Source organism: Sceloporus undulatus, chromosome 5 (assembly GCF_019175285.1).
Source record: "Sceloporus undulatus isolate JIND9_A2432 ecotype Alabama chromosome 5, SceUnd_v1.1, whole genome shotgun sequence".
Classification (NCBI taxonomy): Eukaryota; Metazoa; Chordata; class Lepidosauria; order Squamata; family Phrynosomatidae; genus Sceloporus; species Sceloporus undulatus.
Genome location: NC_056526.1, coordinates 117,720,622 through 117,745,861, shown reverse-complemented (window position 1 = coordinate 117,745,861; position 25,240 = coordinate 117,720,622). Strand labels below are relative to the sequence as shown.

Genomic DNA, 25,240 nt, shown 5'->3' with positions numbered 1-25,240 from the left:
GTTTCCCTATGGGCAAGTGTTCTCTAATGATTCCCTATGGGCAAGTGTTGTCCAATGTTTCCCTATGGGCAAGTGTTCTCTAATGATTCGCTATGGGCAAGTGTTGTCCAATGTTTCCCTATGGGCAAGTGTTCTCTAATGATTCCCTATGGGCAAGTGTTCTCTAATGATTCCCTATGGGCAAGTGTTCTCTAATGATTCCCTATGGGCAAGTGTTGTCCAATGCTTCCCTATGGACAAGAGTTCTCTAATGATTCCCTATGGGCAAGTGTTGTCCAATGCTTCCCTATGGGCAAGAGTTCTCTAATGATTCCCTATGGGCAAGTGTTCTCTAATGATTCCCTATGGCCAAGTAATCCCCAATGATGCTCTTTATGGGAATTATCCTCCAACGATTCTCTATGGGGAGGCATGCTTTCTCTGTGGGACGCGCATTCTCTAACGATTGCCTATGGGAAGCATTCTCCAATGTTTCTCTGTGGGCAAGCATTCCCCAATGATTCCCTATGGGCACGTGCTGTCATTTATTGCAGTACGTTTTGATGATGATAATAGTAATAGTAATAATAATAATAAATACTTTATTTATATAGCGCTGTAGACTTACACAGCACTGTACATACAAATAATAAAGCTGATGAAATGTAATCCTATTTCAACACATCCAAACCCTCATATTCCATGTAGTACCTCTGGCATTGCATACATAAATGTACACCTCATTATTATTATTATTATTAGTAGTAGTAGTAGTAGTAGTAGTCGTAGTAGTGTTCAGCTTTATTCTGAGGCAAGGAGAAAGAGGGCTGGAGGGAGGCCTGGCTCTCCTCCTCCTCCCGGCTTGCAAGGCCTAGGCGCGGCCAGAGGACGTCGCCCTCTCCCTCCCCTTGCAATCCCTAGGCCTCAAACGAGGAGGAGCAGAGCTAGAGCCTCCTCAATTGCGGCTGAGGAGGAGAGAGATTATTTCCAGGGGAAAGCTTGGCAGGACGGGGGAGCGTTTCCGGGAGGCTGCTGCTCCTGCTGCCTTGCAACGTCCCTGAGGCCGAGCCTGGGGTAAGTCCCGCTGAGGCGAGGGAAGGGTTTGGAGGAGGAGGAGGAGGGCAAGGGAGCAGGGAAGGGAAAAGGCTGTCCAGGCCTTGGAAGGAGAAGAAGAGGGAGGGTGCGTCCACATTGGGGAAATAACCCGGTTTGGAATGGCATACTGCCTTTCCCAGAATACCAGCGCCTGGCGCCGTGGCGCTTCCAAACCGGGTTATTTCCCCCGTCTGGACGCCTCCAGAGTGTTAGGACACAACCAAGGCCCCAGCCTCCTTCCTCTTGTGCCTTTCCCCTCCTCCTCTCCCTCCCCAGGCCTTCTGGGCCCAACTGCTTCTCTCATGAAGCCCACTGCAGTGGTCCCCCAAACTGGGCTCTTTTGAGAGACCTTGTTGGACTTCAGCTCCCAGAAGCCTCAGCCACGTTGGTCAATGGCCTGGGATTCTGGGAGCTGAAGTCCAACATCTCTTAGAGAGGCGTCTCTGTATCACTATATAGTGGTCCCCAAACTGTGAAAGAGATTTCTTTTGGACTTCAGTTCCCAGAAGCCTCAGCCAAGTTGGCCAATAGCATGGGATTCTGGGAGCTGAAGTCCAGAACCCTTTAAAAGAGCACTGTTTGGGGACCACTGCCATGTCCAACTGGTTTAAGCCATTGGTCCCCAAACTGTGTCCTTTGGAGGTTTTTAAACAGAGGCTGGATGGCCATCTGTCAATGGGGATGCTTTGATTGAGAGTTCCTGCATGGCAGAATGGGGTTGGGCTGGATGGCCCTTGCGGTCTCTTTCAACTCTATGATTCTGTGCTCTTTTAAGGGATTTTAGGCTTCAGCTCCCAGACTATTGGCCAATATGGCTGAGGCTTCTGGAAGCTGAAGTCCCCAAAAAATCTCTTAAAGAGCACAGTTTGGGGACCACTGGTTTAAGCCACTTGCCTCCAATAATCTGGGTATTCATTTTGCTCACCTATGAAAGAATGAAAGGCTGAGTGAGCCTTGGAGCCCCTTAGACTTGAACTCACAACCTGGTGGCTGCAGGACTGGCATTTAACCACTGCCCATGGCATCCCTTTGGGCATGGTTGGCATTCACATGTTCTGGGTGACCAGGCACGTCCTCCTTTTTTCAGGACATGTCCTACACAGCTGCCCCTGGATGTACCCTCAATTTTTGTTTTCCTTGTGTATGGTTTTTAATGGCTTTTAATAATTATAGCAGAGGCGTGTCTCATATATTAAACAATATACATCTGCTACCTGGGAAGACTACATGTCATATTCTCATGCCTTATTGTTGCAAGTACCCATGATGATTTGTGCATTTTGACTGATGGGACTGAGTTGCTGCAGCTTCATTACATGGTCTTGGACCTTCTGAGACAATTACAAGGACACAGTACCATGTCATAGATGTATACAATTGTTCTAATGTTTGGTATGTCAATTCAATATTGTTAATACAGATGTATATTGTTTAATATATGAGACACATCTCTGCTATAATTATTGAATTATCCACTCACAACAATTGCTGTTCCCTTTCCTGTAGGACTATTTCAGTGTAAGCTTGCTGTTCCTTGTTGGTGTTTTAATGGCTTTTGCCTGATGAAGAAGCATTTCAGCCTTCTGCCCAGGAGGAATTCCAAAGCGACCTCCGTTCTGAGCATGACTAAGGAGCATGGATTAACATTCATAGGAGTGTTTAGTAGCTTTTATTTTGCCTTTCTCTCCATCTTTCTTGAACATCCTACATTTTGTCCAGTGTCTTGTCCTCCTTTGAGGTTGTGACACCTGACAGCGTTCTCTTTCTTTAGGATGCTTTGGAAGTCACTCTCTTTCACCATAGAAATCAAAGAGCCATGTTAGTTTGGAGAAGCAGTATGCAAAGCTGTCACCTTTGAGACTCACTGAAAGAAAGAAACGGGCAGTGTGAGCTTTCATAGACTTGAGTCTAATTCCTCAAGTGCATGTAATCTCCTTCCTCAGGGTCAAGAGCTATTCGACGGTGGAACACACTCCCTTGGAGAATGATGGAGTGTCCTTGTTTGGAGGTGTTTAAACAGAGGCTGGATGGTCACCTATTGGGAGTGCTTTGATTATGTCTTGCTGCATGGCAAGGGATTGGAGTGGATGGCCCTTGTAGTCTGTTCCAACTCTGTGATTGTATGATTCAAATGCTTGTAAACTCAAATGCATGCCATCTTATTTCCTCAGATGCATGTAGGCTCAAGTCTATGAAAGCTCAAGCTACCAGCTTCTTCCTTTCAGTACCAGTGGTCCCCAAACTCTGGTCCTCCAGGTATTTTGGACTGCAGTTCCCTGAAGCCTCGTCCACTTCAGTGATCAGGGATTCTGGGGGCTGAAGTCCAAAGCATCTGGAGGACCAGAGTTTGGGAACCACTAAGTCAGCTTCAAAGGTGTTATTAGATCCCCTTTGCATACTGACTCCCCACATAAGTGTTTTGGAAGAGGGATATACCATCTCAGTGGACATTAGGCTACCTCTATCAGGACATCTTTGGAGAGTGCTGTTATGATATGATGTGCCATCAGAAAACCTGAGAGTGATGATTATTCATTTTATTTTAATTTTTGCAGCCTACAGAGTTGTAGGAAGCAGTTCTTGTTCTGTTGCTTTCACAGATGAAAAAGGCTGAACGTGTGAAAGAAGGAAAAAGGGTTACCTTTCAAATAAAGAGGAAATGGCAAGCTATTGTTGCTTAGAGAGGGGCCTGCTTATTTGTTAGCCTCCGGTGTGCTGTAATCCCTTTGCCCTCTCAGAGGAAAAGTGTATTGTTGACTGTGCATCAAGGGACACAGGGATGTTGCAGAGAATGCAAAATGTAGATTGGGTTAAGGTTTGAGCAGCAAGGCTATTGTGAAAGGAAGTGACTTCTAGAAGACTTCTAGAACAATAGCGGTTTGTCTTTAGCAGCCATAGTCAAGGCTATTTTCAGATTCCTTCTAGTAAGAAAAGAAAATAGAGTTGCCTCTACCATGTGTTGCTATAAGGGAAAAAATGCAGTCAGTAGTCTACCACACCTACTTCCAAATCTACTTATTTTCAGAACAAAATTTACAGTTATTTTGAATAACAGATGTTGTCTGTGCAATAAAGGAATGCCTCATTCTCAGCCATAATTCCTGAGCTGTAAGGGATCTCCTTAGGATCCAACAACTCACAGTTCCATAGTCATTCTTCATTTTTTACAAATAGCCAGAAATTCACTGCTAGACTTTATATGTTGAACTGTAAAGAGAGGTTTATTTTTTCCAGGCCTTGTATCATGTGGCTTCATAATGCTAACTGGTTTTAGCTAACGTTGTTTAATGATATCTACATTTATGTAATGAAAAGGCATTCTTGAGAAACTAATACACAGTGATGTGATTGTTGTGGAAGTTCAGTCATATGGCTGTCTACTCAGAATTAAGCTCTATTGGGTTAGATGAGTTTTACTACCAGGAAGATACAAGGTTGTAATCTAAAGACTTAATTCAAGCCCGGTGGTAAATTTGTGTTTTAAAAAGGCAGATTATTTTTCATTGTAGGGCCTTCAAACCTAATAATGTGCCCTCGTAAAAGAGATATAGCCAAACGAAAAATAATTTGGAATCTTATATTGGAACTTACTGTTTCTACTTTTCCTAAAAATCTCAAGTGATTTATATATCATTAATGTTTCCCATGTTAAAAATAGCTCAATATACAGATTTTACTTAAATGTAGGCTATAGTGAACTTTTTTTACAGTATTATTTTGCAGTCCAGCACCAAGTTGCATTTCTGAAATTATGGTGGTATAGTTTGGATCATGATAAAGAATTTATTTCAACTGGGAGCACATGTACAGCATAGTCCTAAGCGTGTTTCTTTAGAGATAAGTCCTGACACTTTCATTGGAGTTTGCTCTCAGTGAAGTATGCATAGTAGGATAGCAGTCTAAAATGTTGTTTGGTAGCAAACAGGAATGATGAGTAGATTTTAGGGTTCCTATTTAGATCTGCTATGAGTAGACTTGAGAGCCAGCATGGTGTAGTGGTTTGAGTGTTGGACTATGACTCTGGAGACCGGGATCCAATTTCCTTGTCAGCCATGGAAATCCACTGGGTGATACTGGTGATTCTTATACTCTCAGCCTCAGAAAAATCGATGACAGGTTTGCCTTAGGGTCTCCATAAGTCAGACACAATTTGAAGGCACATAACAAGACATGAATAGGGCTTCTATATGCACTTAGCTGGGAGCAAGAATAATTTAATTTAGTGGAGGCTTTTTCTGAGTATTTATTATCTAAGAAAACCCAATGAAATTCATGGGACCACCATGAGTTTATAGATGACTTGAAGGTACACAGACACTTCTAAGAAGACATGTGGTGTTCATAATTTTCTTAACTGTATTGCCTTCTTATCTGTGTTGCTATCACAGTTCAACCTGAACTATCTGAAAAGATATCTTATAGCACACCTTTGAGACTAATTGAAAGAAAGAAGTAATTCTCAAAAGTGCTCCAAGATCTCTCTACATACTAATTCTACAGACTGACACAGATATATCTTTGAATTCTGGTCTCCCTGCCGCTGTCCAACCTTGAACTGAAGACGTATTTCAGGATCAGTGTCCTCCATAAGCCACTCTTGCTGCTAATTTCCAAGACTGAGTTGGGAACTGAAATTGACCCTAAGAAGGCATTCACCTTGTTTGTATATGCTAGTATTCTACATACAAGTGGGAAGACGTTAGAGTAAACCTTCAATGTGATCCTAAGCATGTTTCCTCAGAAATAAGCCTTAGTTAATACAGTAGGACTGATCCTCTAGTGAGAATAAGTAGGGTTATGGTTTTGGTTTGATCCATAATTAATAAGAACCATGCTGGATTAGACCAAAGATCTATTTAGTCTAGCATTCTCTTCCTACAGTGGCCAGGCAGGTGCCTGAGGGAAGATCAGAAACAACAGATCAGTGTAACAGCCTTCTTCCACTTCTTCTCTTCAGCAACTGGTACTCAGATGATACAACAGCTGAAATCTATATTCCATTGATAACCTTATCTCCCATAAATCAGCATTTCAGTAGCTCAGTATTGTTCATGGTTTGATGATAGTTGTCTTACACTTTTGGTGTTAGTATTAATTTCTTGGAAGTATGCAAGGACAACTGAGGATATTTTCAGTGGAGTGTTTTTTTTTAACAGACATCCAGGGGGGCACCATCCCATTGAAATAAGTGGAAATTACTTAAGTGCCTTTGATGCTATACAGATATGCATGGCATTCTAGCCCCAGGGCCTTAATTCCAAACTCTGTTTACATGGACAGCTAAGGGAGGATGGTGTAATAATTATGCAACATCCTTTGAAAGCTCTGGAGTAAGCATAGTGCATTTCTTGGAAATATTTTCTAGAAAAGAAGCTGTGTTAATCTGTTAATAGATCTTTGGGCTGGCTTCTGTCCAATTTGTTGTGTACCTCTGCTGGAGCAGTGTATTGCAAGGGGTGGAACAGTGAGTTATAAAGCCCTGCCAAACGTATATAGTGAGTCAGGACACGGTCTTTCCAGATATCACTGAATTCCAGTTCCCACCAGCTTTACCCATCCTTGGTTATTGGTGAGGCATGATGGGAATAGTCAATTATTAGCATCTGAAAGGCCAGAGGTTCCCCTCTGCGGGTAAGTTACACTTCAGTTGGTGTACACCTTCTCCCCCCTTTTATTTATTTCCTGCCTCTCTCTACGGATCGAGGCGAGTTACAAAACACAATAATATACATGATAAAATTACATAGCAAAACATAAATTACATAACGTCAATAAAACATAATCCCTATCACCATACCAAAGCAAAAATTAGAATAAAATTTGAATTAAAATAGATTAAAACAGATTTGGAGAGAGACCATCAGTGGGGATATGATTCTCCTCTGGCCCAGTTTTGATTACTGGATTAGTTTTCATTTATTTTTTCCTTCTATAAAATATTCTTGTGAGAATCTTGGATTCTACATTTTTTAAAAATATGATTTCATATGATCTCATAATACAAGCAAAAAACTTATTTAGATGATTGTTGGGTTTATAATAATAATAATAATAATAATAATAAAATTTATTTATATCCCGCCCCTTTGAGGTCAATCGGGGCGGCTAACAGCAATAAAATACAATACATTATACATCAAAATTCCCTCCCCCCTTAAAAAGTTATTAAATCACTTATAATTAAAACCAACAAATTAAACAACATTAACACATACACATTACAAGACAATTATTATTGTGTTTTGTAAGCCAAAACAAACAAAACAAGTAAAACAAAACAAAACAATAAACTATGGTGGCATTTCTAGGGAGGATAAGAAGAGAGTTTATTAGTTTATTCCCCCTCCCCCCAACTCTCTTTCTATGTCTTTTTACTTATGTTCCTTGTATGATCTTCACAGTGTTGCTGTGCATATTCAGTTGAATTGGGACAAATGTAAATCGAGTTGAATTTAGTTACAGTATTCAATTTCTGGTTATATAAACTCTTGCAGTTAAGATGAAAATCTGGACAACTGTTTTTAATGACTGAGGGTGTTTTTTGTGTTGTTTCTTTTAACTCAGACACTTCAATATTGTACTATTTAGACAATTCCCATTATTTAACTTCTGTCCATGCATACTGAGAATGTTACCTGTTTATATTGTCTGGGAACCTATGCTACACTTCTAGGTACACACTTAACTGAACTGAATAAAACCTGGGTTCTTATTTACAGCCTGTTAGGAACACTAGTGGGATCAAATAAAAATACAAAAGCTGCTTAAACATTTTATCTATTTTCCTAGTTGGACTTGAGGTGGGGATCAAACTTATTCTCAGTGTATTCTGTAACCTGGGTATTTTCAAGCTGGTTGAGATGCCAGTTTAAAACTTTTAGAAACAAAGGGGCAGTACAGACCGCCCCGAAATGGTGGGCTGGAGTTGCCCATTTTAACTGCAGAAGGACACTGCAGCCGCCAAACTGGGAGGTGTCCCTCCGCAGTGAAAAGAAGCGGGTTCTTTTTGTGGCACGTTGCATATATCATGAGTGCACCATTGGTGCACTTGTGGCGTGCGCAACGTACAGAGATGTGCAGACGCTGCGCGGTGACGGTGTCATCATGGCGGCACCCATGTGGACAGGACGGCGCCATGATGCCGCTGCCTGTATAGACTAGGGTTCTGGAGTGTGCGGTTGCTGTGTGCTCTGGAACCCTAGTTTCAGCACTGGCACGCCGCTTTTGGCTGATGTGTCTAAGGCCAAAAGGCAACATTTTAAAGCTAGACTTATTGTAATATTATTTCAGACATTTTTTAATAGTTGGTGGTAGTTGATGTTTTCAGACTTGTCTCTTTTGCCTCATCTAGTCCTGTAACTATATATATTTTTAAAATGGAAATTTTGATTGCTCTTTAAAAATAATGTAGTGGTCTGACACTGTGATTATTATTACATATTATAAAAATATAATATTCCATCATTTTTATTTGATTTTTTGAGGTATCCTTATGTTTATGCTGAGTCAGTCCAGTGGTCTGACTTTGTTCTTGTCTGCTGTGGTTGGCAGCAGCTATCTGAGGTCTCCAGACAGAAATCTTTCCAATCTCTCCTACTTTTGTTTCCTTTGTTAAATGGCAGGGATTGGGCCTTGAAAACTACTGCCTGGAAATCACATATTGATGGCCCCACCAAACTGTTAGTAGTTGCTTTGTTAGCTACTCATAATCATGTGGTTGTTACAAGTATAATAAAAGTGAGGTGTAATGTTTAATTTCCAGGAGAAGAAAAACCCATAGTCAACTGTATTTGTTGTATTTATTATTGTAAATTGAATGTGAAAATGAATTGTCTTAGTGGTAGCTGTTGTATAATAGCATAAGGTACAATGCTACTGTCTGTTATTTTGGACTTCAAAAACATAGCATTTTCTATGATATTGCCCAAAGTTGTTGGTAGAATGATCGTAGGCCTGGAGTGGGTTGAGGAAGAATCTGGAAGAAGTTCCATTAAATCTAAAGCCTGTTCTTTTTTGACCGACAATGCCTTCCTCTCTCATTGTGCCCAGTTAGAGGGAAAAAAACTATTCCAAATCAGGGCTAGCTCATTGTCTCCACCCTTGTAAAGGGAGAATAAGGGGGCTATGGATCCAGCAAGCCCAGTGCTAGCTCTGTTATGCCTGCTGCAGGTGCTGAAGTCCCATTAGCAGAGGAACAATGGTAGGAAACTTTCCTGCTTCCTGAAAAAAGTCATGTCTGACAGCAGGCCTTTTTCTATTCACAAACCTCCCTTTGTGGATAGAGATTTTCCACCAGTGCCACCAACTGTGAGGATTCCTCTCATGCAATCCCACCACTGTAGGCAGATGTGGGCTTGCTACCCTTTAATCCAGTGGTTCTCAAACTGTGGGGATGGACCTCCCAGTTTGTGCAAGAGTTGCTCTAGGGGTGTGTGAGGCTTGGAGGAAGCATATTTAAAAATTGCTGTTATGCATGAACAATGTTAGTCAATGAAAGGTTAAAAATCCACTAGATGACTTGTATTTCATCATTAAGAAAGAGGAAATTGTATGGCCTTTAGTCATAGAATCATAGAATCATTGTGTTGGAAGAAACCACAAGGGCCATCCAGTCCAACCCCCTGCCATGCAGGAACTCACAAAGCATTCCAGGAATGCAGGGACTGGAGAGTAACCAACTGACTAGTTCTCATACTTCAGAGTGAATCCAGACTTCACTGGAAGGCTTATTTAATTTCCAAAGGTGTCTTCTTGCATGTACACAATTCAATTGATTATAGTAGTCAGTATAGGAAAACAAGAAAAGCCTTAAGGCCATGTGGATTTGCCACTACATACCTACTTACAACTTTCTGGTTTTGAATCAAGATTGCTGGTTAACTGTCAACAAGTCACTGTCTCTTGACCTAATGTTTTGGCTTAATTCCAGTGGTGGTCCATGGTGTGTTTGCCATCTGCCCTGCAGTCTTCGTGGCAGCCAGGTCCCAAATCTGTGCACAGGTCCATTGCATTTGCTGTAGTCAGGAGCCCTGGCGGTGCAGTAGATAAATGCCTGTACTTCAGCCACTCACTCACAGGCCACTCAATTTGACCAGAACTTCAAAATTTTTGGAGGGAAAAATCCACAAACAGGATAGAAGCAATGTTGTGAGTTCAAAATCAGCCAGGGGCTCAGGGTTAACTCAGCCTGGCTTCCTTCTGAGCTCACTAAAATGAATACCCAGCTTGTTGGGGGCAGTTAGTTTACACATTGTAAACTGCTTAGGGAGTGCTTCAGTGCATTGATAAGTGGTACAGAAATGTATTTGCTATTGCTTTTGCTATTTTCATTATTTCATTATCTGGGTTCTATTATGCAGAAATTTTTGTTTGATTCAAATACCAAGTGGAGCACATTACAGTTGCTGTAGGGGTTCTCACACTTTGCACTGTAGCCTAACTTCCAGCATTTTTATAGAGAAATAAACATGCAATATTTAGAATTCACATCAAGTCTGCACCCATCAAAGCAGAAAGAAACTTGCATGTGATAAATCTGTCATATTACAATCACTATTACAGTTGGTGGATCAGTTTTACTCTCCCCTCGAGTTCCATTTTTTAAAAAAATTGAATTGCTTCTATCCTGTTTGTGGATTTTCCCTGAAAAATGTTTAAGTTTTGATCAAATTGAATCAAGCAGAGATCCAAAGCATATTCACCAGTTCCATTCATTTGGCATAACAATAGGGGGTACAGTGTTGTGCCTTCCTGTCCAATATGTAGCTGTTAAGGATGAGCAAAACAACACAAAAGATGTGGCTCCCTTAATTCAGCACTAAAATAGTTGAACCATAAGGATTCAGAACTAAACGTTGAAGAGCTAGGCACTCACGTTCTTCTGTCTGCATAGATTACAGTAATTTGTTTTCTTTTCTCCCACATTTTATTTTATGTTTAAAAATCTCAAGTCCATTCTGCCTCATTTATTAAAATATTATCAAAACTTTTATAAATTCTTATTTTTTTAAAACAACAACAACCCTGAGCCAAATGAAATTCTTGCCATCCCCAAGTGCTACCAACTCTGACGGTGACTACAGTTTAACATAAAGCAGACGTGGGCAAGTATATCCTTGGGGCTGCAGGCCCCAATCCCCCAAATGCTTTGGGAGGGGAATTGCTTCTCTCACAAACTTCCAAAGACCCTTTCATAAACACAGTTATAGTGCCTTGGCTACATTCTGTGGAATCATGGAGTTTACAGTTTGGGGAGGAACTAGAGGTCTCTGGCTGAGAATTCTAAATATTGCATAAAACTGCATATTCCAGGATTCCTTCTGATGTTGCCATGGCAGTTAAGGTAGAATCACAGTGCTATGGTTCTGCAGAATGAAAGAGCCTAAAAATGGTGATTCATGTTTTAAATAAATTGCAGGGCTCCTTCCATGATTCATCATAAAAAGAACATAACAATTCTGGCAACTTCCTGTTTTCCTTTTGTTTCTCTTGCTGGCTTAGTGTCCCCCAGAGAATCCTAGGGCAGAAAATTTGTCCACACTGATATAAAGCAAAGGCTTAACTGATGTCACTCATGTTTGCCCTGGTTAGAGCCAGTTTTTGGGAACAAACTTACTACAAATTTAGTTCATACAAAAGAGTATTGCTCCTAAACATGTGCAGACCTGTGTTTTGGCTATAGGCTGTGGGGTGGGAAGCAGGTAGTAGTGTGGGCAAGTATGAGTCTAAAACTCTCACTGGGTCCTGAAAAGAGACACCTGGCTAGACAACAGTTCATGTGAAAGGGAACTAGGAGTCTTAGTAGATCACAAGCTGAACATGAGTCAGCAGTGTGATGCAGAAGCCAAGAAAGCACAATGGGATTCTTGACTGAATCAACAGGAATATAGTGTCTAGAAGGGAAGTAATAGTGCCACTCTATTCTGGTTTGGTCAGGCCTCACCTGTGACCTGTGTCCTGTGTCCTGTTCTGGCACCACAATTCAAAAAGGATGTTGACAAGTTGGAGCATGTCCAGGGGAGGGCCACCAAAATGGTGAAGGGTCTGAAAGCCATGCTCTGTGAGGAGCAGTTAATGGAGCTGGGAATGTTTAGCCTGATGAAAAGAAGGCTAGGAGGGGACATGATAGTCATGTTTAAACATTTGAAGGGATTTCATATTGAAGAGGGAACAAGCTTGTTTTCCATGGCTCCAGAGATTATGACAAGTACAGTGAATTCAAACTACAGGAAAAGAGATTCCACCTAAATCTCAGGAGGAACTTGCTGAGGGTCTGAGTTGTTCAACAGTGGAACACACTCTTTTGGAGAGTGGTGGAGTCTCCTTCTTTGGAGGTGTTTAAAAAGAGGCTGGATGGTCATCTGTTGGGGGTGCTTTGATTGTGATGGCTGCATGGCAAGGGATTGGACTGGATGGCCCTTGTGGTCTCTTCCAACTCTATGATTCTTTTATCCCACTTCTCAAATCAGCAATAAAAATCAAAAGGGATGTTTGCTTTCTCTATACAGCTGGCCAATGCTGCCGTGGCGGTTTCCTCTCTTACATTCCATTGCTCCAGACATTCCTAGGATCTGATACGAGAATTAAAAAAAAGAAAAAAAAAAGAAAAAAAGAAAAACAGTATTTTTTGTTAAGTTTATAAGATACATTTGTAGAGTCTGGCCAGTTTTCATTGAAATGAAAATGATTTTTTTTTAAAATAAGGAGTAAAACCTGATATAAATTAAACAGAATAATTGGTATCAGCGTTGAAAGTACAGAACGCTAAAGCTAATGTGCATGTTCAGAGCTGGAGCCATTTAACTCTCACTTTTCTGTGTGATTTTCAGAGGCAGTCAGTTCGGTGTTTCAGCATGGGAAAATGAGAAAAAAGGGACGGGGGGGGCGAAAGGAACCTGGTAGCACCTTGGAGAATAACTTAAAAATAACTAGTTAATCTCAAAGGGTCTGCTGGAGTTCTTTGAGTCTACTTTCCCCCATTTCCCCCCTCCGGGAAAGCTAAAGGTCTGTTTCTGGAAGTGTAGAGGAAGTCTTTTATCAGGATTATTTTACTGGTATGCATGTGTCAGGGTTTAAAATAAGACTCCTAAGGCATATTGGTGTATACAGAACAGCTGCACAATCAAGAGAGGATCAGCTGTGAAAAGATATTTGTGCCTTGTAGTTAAGTCTGAGAGAGCCTATGGCCTGTTACAGATTGCCAAAATAAAGCTGCTTCGGGTCTCTTTGGAGGTATGCTGTTTAAATGATGCATGCATCCTAAGAATCCGGAAGCTGCACCAAAGCTGCCCTCCAGTGCTTAGGAATGGAGTGTGGCTTTGGCGCGACCTCCGGACTCTTAGGACCCATGCATCATTTAAATAGCATACCTCCAAAGAGACCCGAAGCAGCTTTATTTTGGCAGTCTGTAACAGGGCAGTGTGATTTGACTGCTGGTCCAGGACTCAGGGTGGTCTGAGCCTGAGTCCCTGCTCAGCCATGGAAACCCACTGGGTGACTTGGGCACATCACACTCTGTCAGCCTCAGAGGAAGGCAAAGGCAACCTCTCTCTTAAAAGATCTCACCAAGAAAGACCATGATAGGTTTGCCTAAGGGTTTCCATGTATAAAACATGACTTGTAGGTACATAGCAGTAGCAGAATTAAATCTGAAATCTTTCTAGACTGGGATAACAATCCAGAATTGTGTGGGGAAATGTTTTCTTTAGTATTATTACCTTTTCTTTATGTCACACACATGATGAATGTAAAATGATACACATATTTTATTGTAGATGCGATCCACAGTGCTGTGCACACACCATTCTCCTCTTGGTGTTTCCAGGTGGGAATGTTGGAGCAGGCAGGTATGACTGGAAAAAGGAGTTCACAGAAGAACGGTTACAGAGTACATTGGTCAGTAACCATTGTTACAGACACATTGGTCCAAAACACACTGCAGAAATAATCCAGTCTGAGACTGCTTTAACTGCTCTGGCTCAGTACTAGGGACTCCTGGGAATTATAGTTTATTGTGGCACCAGAGCTCTCTGACAGAGAAGGCTAAATGTCTCACAGAATTCCTTAGCATTGAGCCAAGGCAGTTAAAGTGGTCTCAAGTCAGGATTATTTCTGTAGTGTGTTTTGGACCATTGTTTATTGATACCTGGAGCTTCTACAACTGTGTTTTTATATCTTTGTGTAAAATACATTCAAGAATGAATGGGATAGTTGACAAGTCTTTCGTGCCTTGTCTAAGATAGTTCTCAGCTCTGTTTCTGTTATTTTTTCATGTTCAAAATGACACATGCCTTCTCTGTGCAGAATGGAAAAACAGCGTTTCATCTTTGATAGACGGTGTTATTTTATGAGATTCTTCTTCCATGAGTTCTAATGTCTGCAGTGTCTTTGTGGTTTAAAATGTGTGTTCACCTAGTGCTTTCAGAATACTTCAAGAAGAATTAGAAGCAATCAAAGATGTTAATAGAAATCTCAGAGACTAGCTTCAGGGCATTTTTATGGATGGTATTACCTTTGCTAATTACAAATTTGATCTAGAGATCTGCATAGTTTTTTCTTCTTCCTTTCTTCTCCATTAACTTTTGTTCTCAGGAGAGAATGTCATCTTATAGAGCAATTAAACCAACACTAATAATTTATGGTTTCCTCTTTTCATTGTGTCTTTCCAAATTCGTAGAGCATAACGAGCCTTGTATTATAATGCTGTTCTTTTGAATGAATATGTCTCAGTTTGGGCTTTTTGGGGTTGGAAGAAGAGATTTAATTGTAGATAAAATATCGCCTTATATGGGAGCCAGTGTTGTATAGTGGTTAGAGTGTTGGACTTTGACTCTGGAAACAAGAGGGTTCAAATCCCAATTCAGTCATGGAATCCCACTGGGTGACCTTGGGAAAGTCACACACTCTCAGCCTCAGAGGAAGGCTGAGTTAACCCCCCTCTGAGGAAACCTGCCAAGAACACCCCGTGATAAGTTCTCCTTAGGGTTGCCATAAATTGGCACACAACAAGAACCAACAACAAAAGATCTAATTAGGATGAAAGACTTACACTTGGCCACAAAAGGTCATATCAGAGCTAACATGGGGTAGAGATCCTTGAAGCTGGATCCTGTTGAAATAAAATGAGAAAAAGGGACTTCAGATCAATAGGGATAATTAACTTATGTCTGAATCCAATCCAATTATATTTAAAAGAATTTGTTATGACCTCAAAGCCATCTTGCACATTTGTAGCATTATCTACAATGGACTGCTTGAGAGTTGTCTGTCTGTCTGTCTGTCTCTCTGTTTGTCTGTTGTGCTTACTCCAAGTTTGTAGTAATAGCTATTCTGGGTGACACTACAATACATGTTGGAAACATCTGTTTTACAGCAAAAACGTTTTAGTGCAAATTCAGAAAGTATCACATTCATGTATGTGCAGATACATATGTATTTTGTGAACTCATGGGTGGCCTTCTTAAACTAAAATACAAAGACATTTCAAAAGTATATACTTTCATTCCATCTTAATTATTTTCCTCCAGAAAATGCCAGCATTACTTACACAGTTGCAATGTGTTCAGTATGTAGGAGTACTCAGTATGTAGAAGTAATTAGCAAGTATCATCATTCTAGGTTTATATGCAACTGTTTGTTCCAAGTATAGTAAACCTGTTGGATCACTGGGAACTTTGTGGCCACCGTCACTTCTGTAGGTTATGTTAAATCAGTGAGTCTATTCCAGTTCTATTACCAGTTGAATTTAGGGCGTGCCTATGGGCCAGCATGATGGTGGTGATGATGATGATGTCTGCCTTTGGGTGCTTTCCTACTTATACCTGTCATGGCATTTTCTTGGCAACATTTGTTCAGAAGGGGTTTACCTTTGCCTTCCTGTGAGGGTGAGAGAGTGTGATTTGTCTAAGGTCACCCAGTGGGTTTCCATGGCTGGGTGGCGATTAAAACCCTGGTCTTGAGCCATAGTCCAGTTGTCCAACCACTACACCATGCGGGAAGCTAGCATCCAGTAGTGTAATTCCATGGACAGATGCAGTGAAACTAGAAAGAGATCATTTCTTTTGTGGCTTCTTGAAGAGCTGCTGTAGAGGGCTGGGAGACTATCCAAAGTAGATCATGGGAGAAGGGACAATTCCCAGTTGGGGAGTACATAGGGACTGTAGTTAAAGGGATAATTGTCCCATTCCCATTTGAACACCCCCCCCCCAGCTTTTCTGATGACACAGCCACATTAGTGACCATATTGTTATAGAATGGATTCAGCTTCTCTAATTTTTTCATAATATTTTTTCTTCAAGATTAACAATGTGTTGTGGTAATTAAAAATCTCTGCTTGCATAAAACTAATCTGATCCAGCTTTAGCTGGGGAGATACCTGTTACTGAGAAAAAGCTATTCTCATTCCAGCTATTTTAAGCTACAGTTATAATTAAAATCAAATAAGCTCTTTCACAGGTATATCTTTTGTAGTTAAAAGTCTTATTTGGGGAGGATAGTGGATGACAGATGTGCTTTGCTAGTGGTGGTTATGTTCATATAACCTTTTCTTTCAAGCACCCACATGAAAATCATTCAGGCACTGAAGCTGATGGTGGGTAAAAGTAGGTAGTGTTGATAGGCATTTCCACAAGACAATACAGTACAATCCTCCATGTCTGCGAATTCAGTATCTGCAGTTTCACTTATTCACATCTGAAAAAATATTTTCTCCCTTGGCATTTCTGGTCCTCCAGTGTGATTCTGTGGTTAATGTCCAGCTTAAGCATATCATAGAATTGTGTTGCAGGACCTAGAAATGGCTAGAGAAGTGTTCTCTTTAAGTATTTCTAGGTCCTCCAGCGTGGTTTTCTGGTATGCTTGGACTGGTAGTCGCCCATCTCATTGAAAATAATAGGGTTCCCCATTATTCACAGTTTCAGGTATCCATATAAGCCCTGCAAATATGGGGTAGTATTGTATTTAGCCATGATTTAGATAAGCAGGGATCACCAGCATTGAGGCCATGCTATTGAGGACGCAGCTGTGCTGGGCAGGACACGTTTCTAGGATGAAGGACCATTGCCTCCCCAAAATAGTATTCTACGGTGAACTCGCCATGGGTCAGCGTAAGAGGGGCGTCCCAAAGAAGAGATACAAGGACTCCCTGAAACAACATTTCAGGCTCAGCCAAATTGATCACCAACAATGGTCTGCCCTGGCCTCGCACTGGGAGGCATGGAGACGCACTATCCATGATGCTGCATCCTTTTTCGAAAGCTCACGCCGAACGAGTCTCGAAGAGAAACGACAACGCAGAAAGAACCGCAACCCAGAAACATCACCCGAAGAGACTTTCCGCTGTGCTTTCTGCAACCGGACCTGTTTGTCTCGGATTGGCCTTTTTAGTCACCAACGCGCTTGTACAAAGCGCGGGATGAGTCCTTCCTGAATCTTTGTTCACGAAGCAAAGCCAGAGAGAGAGAGAGAGAGCGAGAGAGAGAGAGAGAGAGAGAGAGAGAGGAGAGCCTGCAGTGTAAGGGCTCCCCAACCTTAGCTTAAATAGTAATAAGTACTTCTTTAGGTTTACTAAGTGTGAAGTGCTTTGAGTCAGTGCAGGAATATATCTACCCTCTAAAGAAGTTCACTTTCAAAGTCTTATTTGTGTGTCCTGCTATTTTTCTTTCTTTTTTTCTGAAAGCAGTTAATTTGGGAAGAAAAATAATCAATTTATTTAAATATTCACATGAATAAAAGTTCACAGGTATAGTCCGTATGAATTTTTACTTTCATATTCCTTCTCTGTTCCTTACTTGTTATAATTCCTTTTCTTTAAATAAGGAGGCTTAATTATATATTGGCTTTCTTAAACCCCAGTAAATTCCTGGCAGATACCTTTGTGGCACAAGTGCGATTAATTCACACTACCACCCTTGTTCCTTTATTTAGAAAGCCCATGTGTAAAACAATTTACATTGGTGAGACTTTCAGCTATGGAAATATTTATAGGATTGTGTATGTATTCCAACAGAAAGCAGTGGGACTAGTGAAGGGTATCTAAACTGACTGCTTTTTTAGAGAGATTCCTCTGTCATTGTCTTGGTTTCTCAACCTGCTATTGATACCATATTTTGCTTCTATTCTATTAACTGTAGTATCTGTTAATCAGCAGGGGAAAAAAGAAAAGGATTATCATCTCACTTCAGAATATTTCTATCTTGTTCCTATACAATCCTCATTGCTTGCAGTCAGAGCCAATAAGTTTGCCAGCCAAATTTCATAGCAGGAGAAGGGGAGTGATGGTATGTTAGTCTTCCAAGCCTTTAGCATAGGACTTTGGGCAATGAATATGGCATTTTGAATCTGTGTTTATTGTTCGGTGAAGGCTTAGTGGCAGGTAGTCCAATGCCAAATCCAAGTTAGCTGCCTTCTCCCATAGTTCTGTTTTCTATGCATATCCTGGAATAATGGTGCCCATAGGAAAGTACAGTTGTGCCCTCCATGGAGAAATACATTGGCAGGTATTAAATTAAGGATCCAAAGGACTACCTGACAGGGATATGTTTACTGTATACTTGCATTGCATTGTCATCTACTGGTCTTGATGAGATTATAGGTTCAGTGTGTTTCTTAGGGTAAGAGGAACCAGGAAATGGCCAGGAAATATCTTGGAAGCTGGGGAAGGATTTAAGTTTAAACTGATCCAGTGTTTGAGCCTCCTGCCTTGGCCTCAAGGCAGAATGTGCCCAAAAGGCAGCTCCAAATACATCTGGAACTGCCTTGGTTGTAGGAAGGTTTGTTTACTTTCCACTCTCTTCTTCATGGAGGTTTACTCCTAGTTTTGTTGTTGTTCTTGTTTTGGGGAATTATTGTAATTTAGCCTGGGAGGTTTCTTATAGGGCACATTTACTTGCAAAGTCAGGCTTTAACAAATATCTGCAATCTTAATAAAGCCTTCAATCGTAATAAGCTTAATAAAGCACACACATCCCCCACCTGTACCACTGGGGCCTGGAGGAAGATTCCTTCTGAGTTTAACTAACACTTTTTTTTATTTTCGCCTTGTAGTTAGGGGCAAACAAGGAGCTGTGATTTGTTTTTCTGCTCTCTTTAAAATAGATTCTCTGCTCTGTTAAATCAGAATTCATGGTCTGTATGTAATATGGGGCAGGGAGGAGGCTGTAAGCCTGAAGTGTCTTGAAGGTTCCCCAAGGTTTGTGGATCTAGCACTACATCATGGGTTAGGATTATATGTGAACCCACCCATGGTGTGCCTGCCTTTTGTGTCATTTGGGTTTGCAAAGCTGTTGCCTAATCCTATTGTCTCCCACTCCCCCCCCTGGCCTCTTTTGGTCTTCCCATCCCCCCCCCCCCCAATTTTGTGCCTGAGCATTATCTGTCTCCTCTCATTTGCAGGTTCAGCGAAATATCAGATTTTCTTGCAAAATTGTCACATCAGCCCATCTGATCCAGCCTCCACAGAGCAGACTTCTGCATCCTTGGGCTAGAGTTTGTGTGTGTGCTCTGCCAGTGAGAAACAGATGAGCTGTGAAGGTTTACTGTGCTGAATCTATTTTTGGTTTTTGCAAATTCCAGACTTTAACTGTTTGTTTTGGCACAGGCTAGTCAGTGGCACTTCCTTTCAGTGTTACTTAACTGCTGAAGTACAGTTGTTACGGCTGAACTGGTGAAAAATTGTGAAGAATATATGATGGAGTTCATTATATTTCCCCCATAATCTTACTGAATTTGAGCAGGATTATCAGTTTGTACCTGGTAGGCTAATTTTAAGAAATGAAGGTCGATTTGAGGGAGGGAGGGCATATTTGAACTAGAGTTAAAGACTTCTACATCCTGTTGAATTCAGTGAAAGTTAAGTTCTCTCTTTAAAATCATTGGTTCTGCAAACATGCTTCACTTGAGCTCATGCTTATTGCTGGTGCTGTCTTCTTTGAGAATGAACGTATATTGAACCTTTGTCATACTGAGTCAGGCCATTGGTATTTCTACCCCAGGAGTTTTTGAAGCCCACAGGAAGAGACCTTTCCTACTGCTTGCTCTGGAAATCTTTCTTTAGCTGCAGAAGCCACACACTGAGCCTGGGAATCAGGTCCTACTGAGACAACTGCCTCAGGCAATAGATGCTGGACATCAACAGGTCCTTCTGGCTTTTCTGCATAAATTCTTCTTTCCCTTCCCTTTTGTGTAAGGACATGCCTGTGTATGCTTTGGCAATAGAAATTGCCTAGGTCCCTCATACTAGCCTGCTACCCTCAGATGCACCAGAGCATGCTGCTCCATCAACGGTGTTGAAAAATTATTCAGCTGCCAATCCAGCTGCCTTGTTCATATGGAAAGGAGTGAGTTGCCCTCTTGTCCTCATCACAGGCAGCAGATTGTCTTGAATTGGTCATACTGTACTCTTACTGAGAACCTCTGTAGGCAAATCAGGTGTTATTGCCCAGCTGAGCTATACCATGGCTCTCAGAAATAGTCTTTTAAGCCTGTGGAGTGTGAAACACATATTTCTGTTTCTGAAAACACGTTCCAGCATGAAATACAATTTGTTGTTGCACCAGGTATCCTGAGTTGTAGAGAGACAACTGTGGACATATAAAACTGCTTCAATGCCTGTGCTTTCTGATTGAATGCTTCTGAAGAACAGTTGTTTGGGGAAAAGAATAACAACTTAAGTCCTCATTAGATACTGAGCATAATTGCTCTCATAAGACTGTAACATTTTGTATACTGAGAGCTAGAGAAGCAGTAAGGTAAGTCAGGCTGAGAAAGTGATTGGCTAAGGGCCATTCAGTGAGTTTTGTGGTCCAGTGGAACTGGATGTGCCAAATCCCAGTCCTGTACTCTGACAATTATATCACATGGACTCTCCATCTTGGCCAATCAGGTCAGCAAAACTGAGCCAGATAAATGCATTAGATACTAAGAATGTGTTATCAGTTATAGATAAAAAAAATAAACCAAACCTAATATGCCTGTTCATGAGTCCCATTCAATTCCATGAGCTTTTCTTAATTCAAAATCTGTCGAATTCAAAGTGCTTAACATCGGGCTGAAACGGATGGCCCTGAAGGAGCGGCTTCAACCAGCTCCTGCCCGCTGTGTTGTTGGGGCGGTGGCACGATGCTGGCTTGGGGGCCACATCAGAGCATGCAGCGTCTAAACGCCGCTCTCTGACGCAGCCTCCAAGCCGGTGCAAAGAGGCTGTCTGTTTTGCCCCATTGATTGGATGATACCCCTCTGAGCTAAATTATTTTAATGTTGAAGCCAATTGGGAAAAAAACCTTGGGCAATTAATTAAATTTGGCCTGTACCTGCGTAAGAACAAAGCAATAATTCTGAAGAAAACAATGTATACCTTTTGGGTTTTTGTGCGTTACCATAGGCTTAGTCATAGAAGCTTCTTCTTTTTGTCTTCCACAAAAGATGGTACCTGCTGCTCATTAAAAATGTGTAATAAAATATTTTTTATATTTGTTTAATTAGGTGGGGTTTTCTTGATAATTAGTAAAAAAAATCAATCCTAATTATTTCTAGCATATATTTTATTTCCTTAACATTGACAAGTCAACCATTTGCCTGTCTACTCAGAGGTAAGCCATTAAGGCTTATTCCCTGAAAAGTGTGTATAGGATTGCAGCCATAATTCAAAAGAATGGCTTAGTTATGCTTTGATGGCCTTGGAGGAAGGGCAGATGCAAATCATACTATTTTAGTGAAATATAAATGCAGTTTAATGCTGAACATTAATTCTGGTCACTAGAGAAATTGCAGGCTAAAAAGGCATCTTTTGTGCCTGCAAAAATCTCTCCATCTATTACAGAAATATATGTTCTTTTTTCTCTCTGGGTTTAGAGATCTGTTTGTTCTGCATAATTTCTGGCTAGAGTTCTAACACAGAATGTAAGCCTAAATAAATGATAAACAGAATTGTGATGAAAGCAGCCTCAGCAGTTTTGAAATATCATTTGTGTGCTGACAGAAGAAAATGAGAACAAGCTCTGTGATCATACATGTGTTCTTTTTATGGCAGCTGGTGGTGGTTATAGTGGGAAGACTTATAGATAGCTGAAAATCATAGCTATGTTTTTTTCAAAGCCACAGACACTTCCTGAAGCTATATAATGTGTTTCATTCTAACTTTTATGTGGTTTTTAATTGTTTGTTTTACTAGGTCCCATAACAACTATCTGATTAATTTAGTGTTCACAGTGCTGCTCGCTTAGCTCAGATACCTTCCCACATCTTTCCTCTTTGTCTCTCCCAGTGTGAAAGTGGGACTCTAAGCTCCTTTGATGGAAGATTTTTTTTGGGGGGGGGGGTTGTGTATCTCTTAAAAAATATCATGCGTATTATTATTAGCCAGAATTCCCTTGTGGACTTAGGTCTTCATAAGTGGACTTAACTCTGCAGGTATAGAATTTGCAATGTCCATATTCAGCAAAGGTCTTCTGTTATGTTACCATGTAGAACAGTGGTCCCCAAACTGTGCTCTTTAAGAGATTTTGGACTTCAGCCTGCCAGAAACCTCAGCCATGTTGTCCAATAGTGTGGGATTCTGGGAGCTGAAGTCCAAAAACCCTTAAAGAGCACAGTTTGGGGACTACTGATGTGACTGTTATGCAATAGGACCAATGCGTAATAGGACTGATGTGCAACAGGATACCAGCTAGGGAGCTAATTGAGATACTCTTGCCAGTTATGCATCCCATTATGCATCTTCACAATTTCCTAACAGGGTTTCTTAGCACTTCTCCTGTGTAGCTGAATACAGTGGGTTTGCTGTATCCATGGGCTCTAGCTATGGAGACTCAACCAACTCTAGACTCAAAATATTAAAAAGAAAACCCAGCAGATCAAATAAAACAAGAACCCTTTCATATGGAGAGAGAAGAAGGAACCCAAATTGCCCTCATCCAGTGTTATTTTACAGGGTTCTCACTGCGTTTCTAATTTATACATATTGTTTACTTTCTTAAGATATTTGTAAACTATTCTCTTAATTCCATATGTACCTTTCTGTTTTCATTCCCCCAAACCTAAGGTACAGTGCAGCAGGACTGAAGTGCAAACAAATGATATATCCATATTAACTTGTGTCTATATCTGAGTAATCATGGGGTCTCCCCTGTTTTTATAGGAAAGCTACTGATTTATTAAAATTACAGCCCCCACCAAATTATATTAATTATAACCTGAATACAAAAAAGAAACAAAAGCATCTGGAGTACAAAATAGAAACATCTGTTGACATTTTTATGTACCTGTAGAACACTGATACTGTGCTTTGGTTCAGTCATATGAAACTGCTCTTACCTGCTTTCCATTAAACAACTTGCATCCTTAGGTTCAGCTTTCAGGAAAAAGGTATTTTTTATTGTTTTGGCCCTCAGACACCCTTGAAGTACAAAAGCCAAAGAATATTTGATTCTGACATAAAGTCAGTACCTGGCTGAGGTTCAGTACGCTTTTAAGTAAGAGAAAACTGAAGATAAACGAAAGCCAAGAAGGATCTGGCATGCCCTTTTGGCACATGGAGCAACTTTAAAGAATTTTTGTTAGCTCTTTTTTCTTTGTTTGTTTCCTAGAAATATTTGTTCTAATGCTTCAGTTAGTAGCTGCCTTTATTTCCCAAATAAAGTCTTAATTACCCTCTTGGGTGTTGTGTTATTTTGATACCAATGGCACATAAAAATGATTGGAATACAAACTCTTAGTACTGCATGATGAGAGAATTTGCTTATGTAGTTTGTTTGGTGGTACAAGCCACCATTATTATTTGTTTAGTTGTACAAGTCACCATAAACACCACTGGAAACTCACTGAACTCAGAAACTAACGAACATTCACATAGATACTTTACTACTATAATGTAAAATTTAGCTCAGCAAGAACTGAAGAATAGTACCGTGGGCCCTCCCCTTACGTGAGGAATCCGTACCGGATCCCCCCACGTAAGGGAAAATCCACCTATGCTCAAGCCCCATAGGAAATAATGGGGTGTGTGCATGTGGTGGTGTGGCGCACGCGCACGCCATGGGTGCGAGCACCATTGTTTTACTCCCCACACGGCTTCCCTGTAAGCTGGAAGCAGCATAAAATGTGTCCATGGCGTGGGCGCACTGTACTTGGACACAAAATGCATGTATGTTTCAGTAGAGGTTTATGAGCATTAGTTAATAAAGAGTGGGAAATGCTATTTTGAGTAGGGAGTGGAACTACAGTGGTGTAACACCTCTGAGATTTTGAATAAGATCAACCATGGATAGAAACACAGGGATTGTACTGTTCAGTGGAGAGGCCATAAACAGAGACATTGGTCATTTGACCCTCTTCAGGCTTTTGTGGCTGACTGGAATTTAAGTTTGCATGATGTTTTTTGTGCATTTTTGATCGGACCAATAAAGATATCTCTGTTTTGTGAATTTTGGATGTTGTTTTTTGGAATTGAAAAAGATGCTCTCCTTTTATCATTGCCTTTTTTGTAGAATTTGAATGACAATTCCTCCAAATTTACAATTAAAAAACCAAAACAAAAATGCAGTATCACAACACCATTATTATTATTATTTTATTATTTTATTATTTAGTTCTATAACGCTGTAAACACCAGAACTGTAACATTTCCCAGGGCAAGAAATCCAAACTGGTCCATCCATAGCCTTTGAGGATTTGTTTATCAATGTGAGAGTCAGTCTCTGCATAGAAATGTAAATTGTGTTCTGCATGTTACCAGATATATTTCCTGGAATGAGAAAGGCGAGACTGGGTTTCTTACAGTGCTTAACTGCAATACAGTGTTCCCTCTACATTCGCTTGGGTTAGGGGTTAAGGATCCCTGTGAATGTGGAAAAACCACAAATAAAAAAACACTATTATTTTTACTTAAGAGAACACCTCTCTAGGAATCTCCAGGTCCTCCAGTGCAACCCTATACAGAATCCTGTACGTTTTAGTGACCAGTCCTGCAAGAACTACACTGGCTTTCCATTTGCTTCCAAGCTCAATTCAAGGTGCTTGTGTTGGCCTACAAAACCCCAAATGACCTGGGGCCAAGATATATGAAAGATTGCCTCCTCACATGTGAGCCTGCCAGAAATTTGAGCTCTTCAGCGGAGGCCCTAAGTCTCCCAACACCTCATGAAGTTAGGTTGATGGGTACATGTAGCAGGGC

At 40.8% G+C, this 25,240-nt stretch overlaps 1 protein-coding gene across 9 annotated transcripts in view; it reads left to right on the top strand.

Annotated features, from left to right (window-relative positions):
- The first annotated feature begins 924 nt into the window (after nucleotides 1-924).
- The window catches only part of APBB2 (amyloid beta precursor protein binding family B member 2), a 193,160-nt gene continuing 168,844 nt past the window's right edge, over nucleotides 925-25,240 (top strand). For 8 of the 9 annotated variants that reach the window (XM_042467266.1, XM_042467265.1, XM_042467269.1 and 5 more), the window contains exon 1: nucleotides 925-1,053. The gene's annotated coding sequence lies outside the window, so the exon portion shown is untranslated. The remainder of the gene's footprint in view (nucleotides 1,054-25,240) is intronic. The other variant, XM_042467261.1, reaches the window with a different exon arrangement.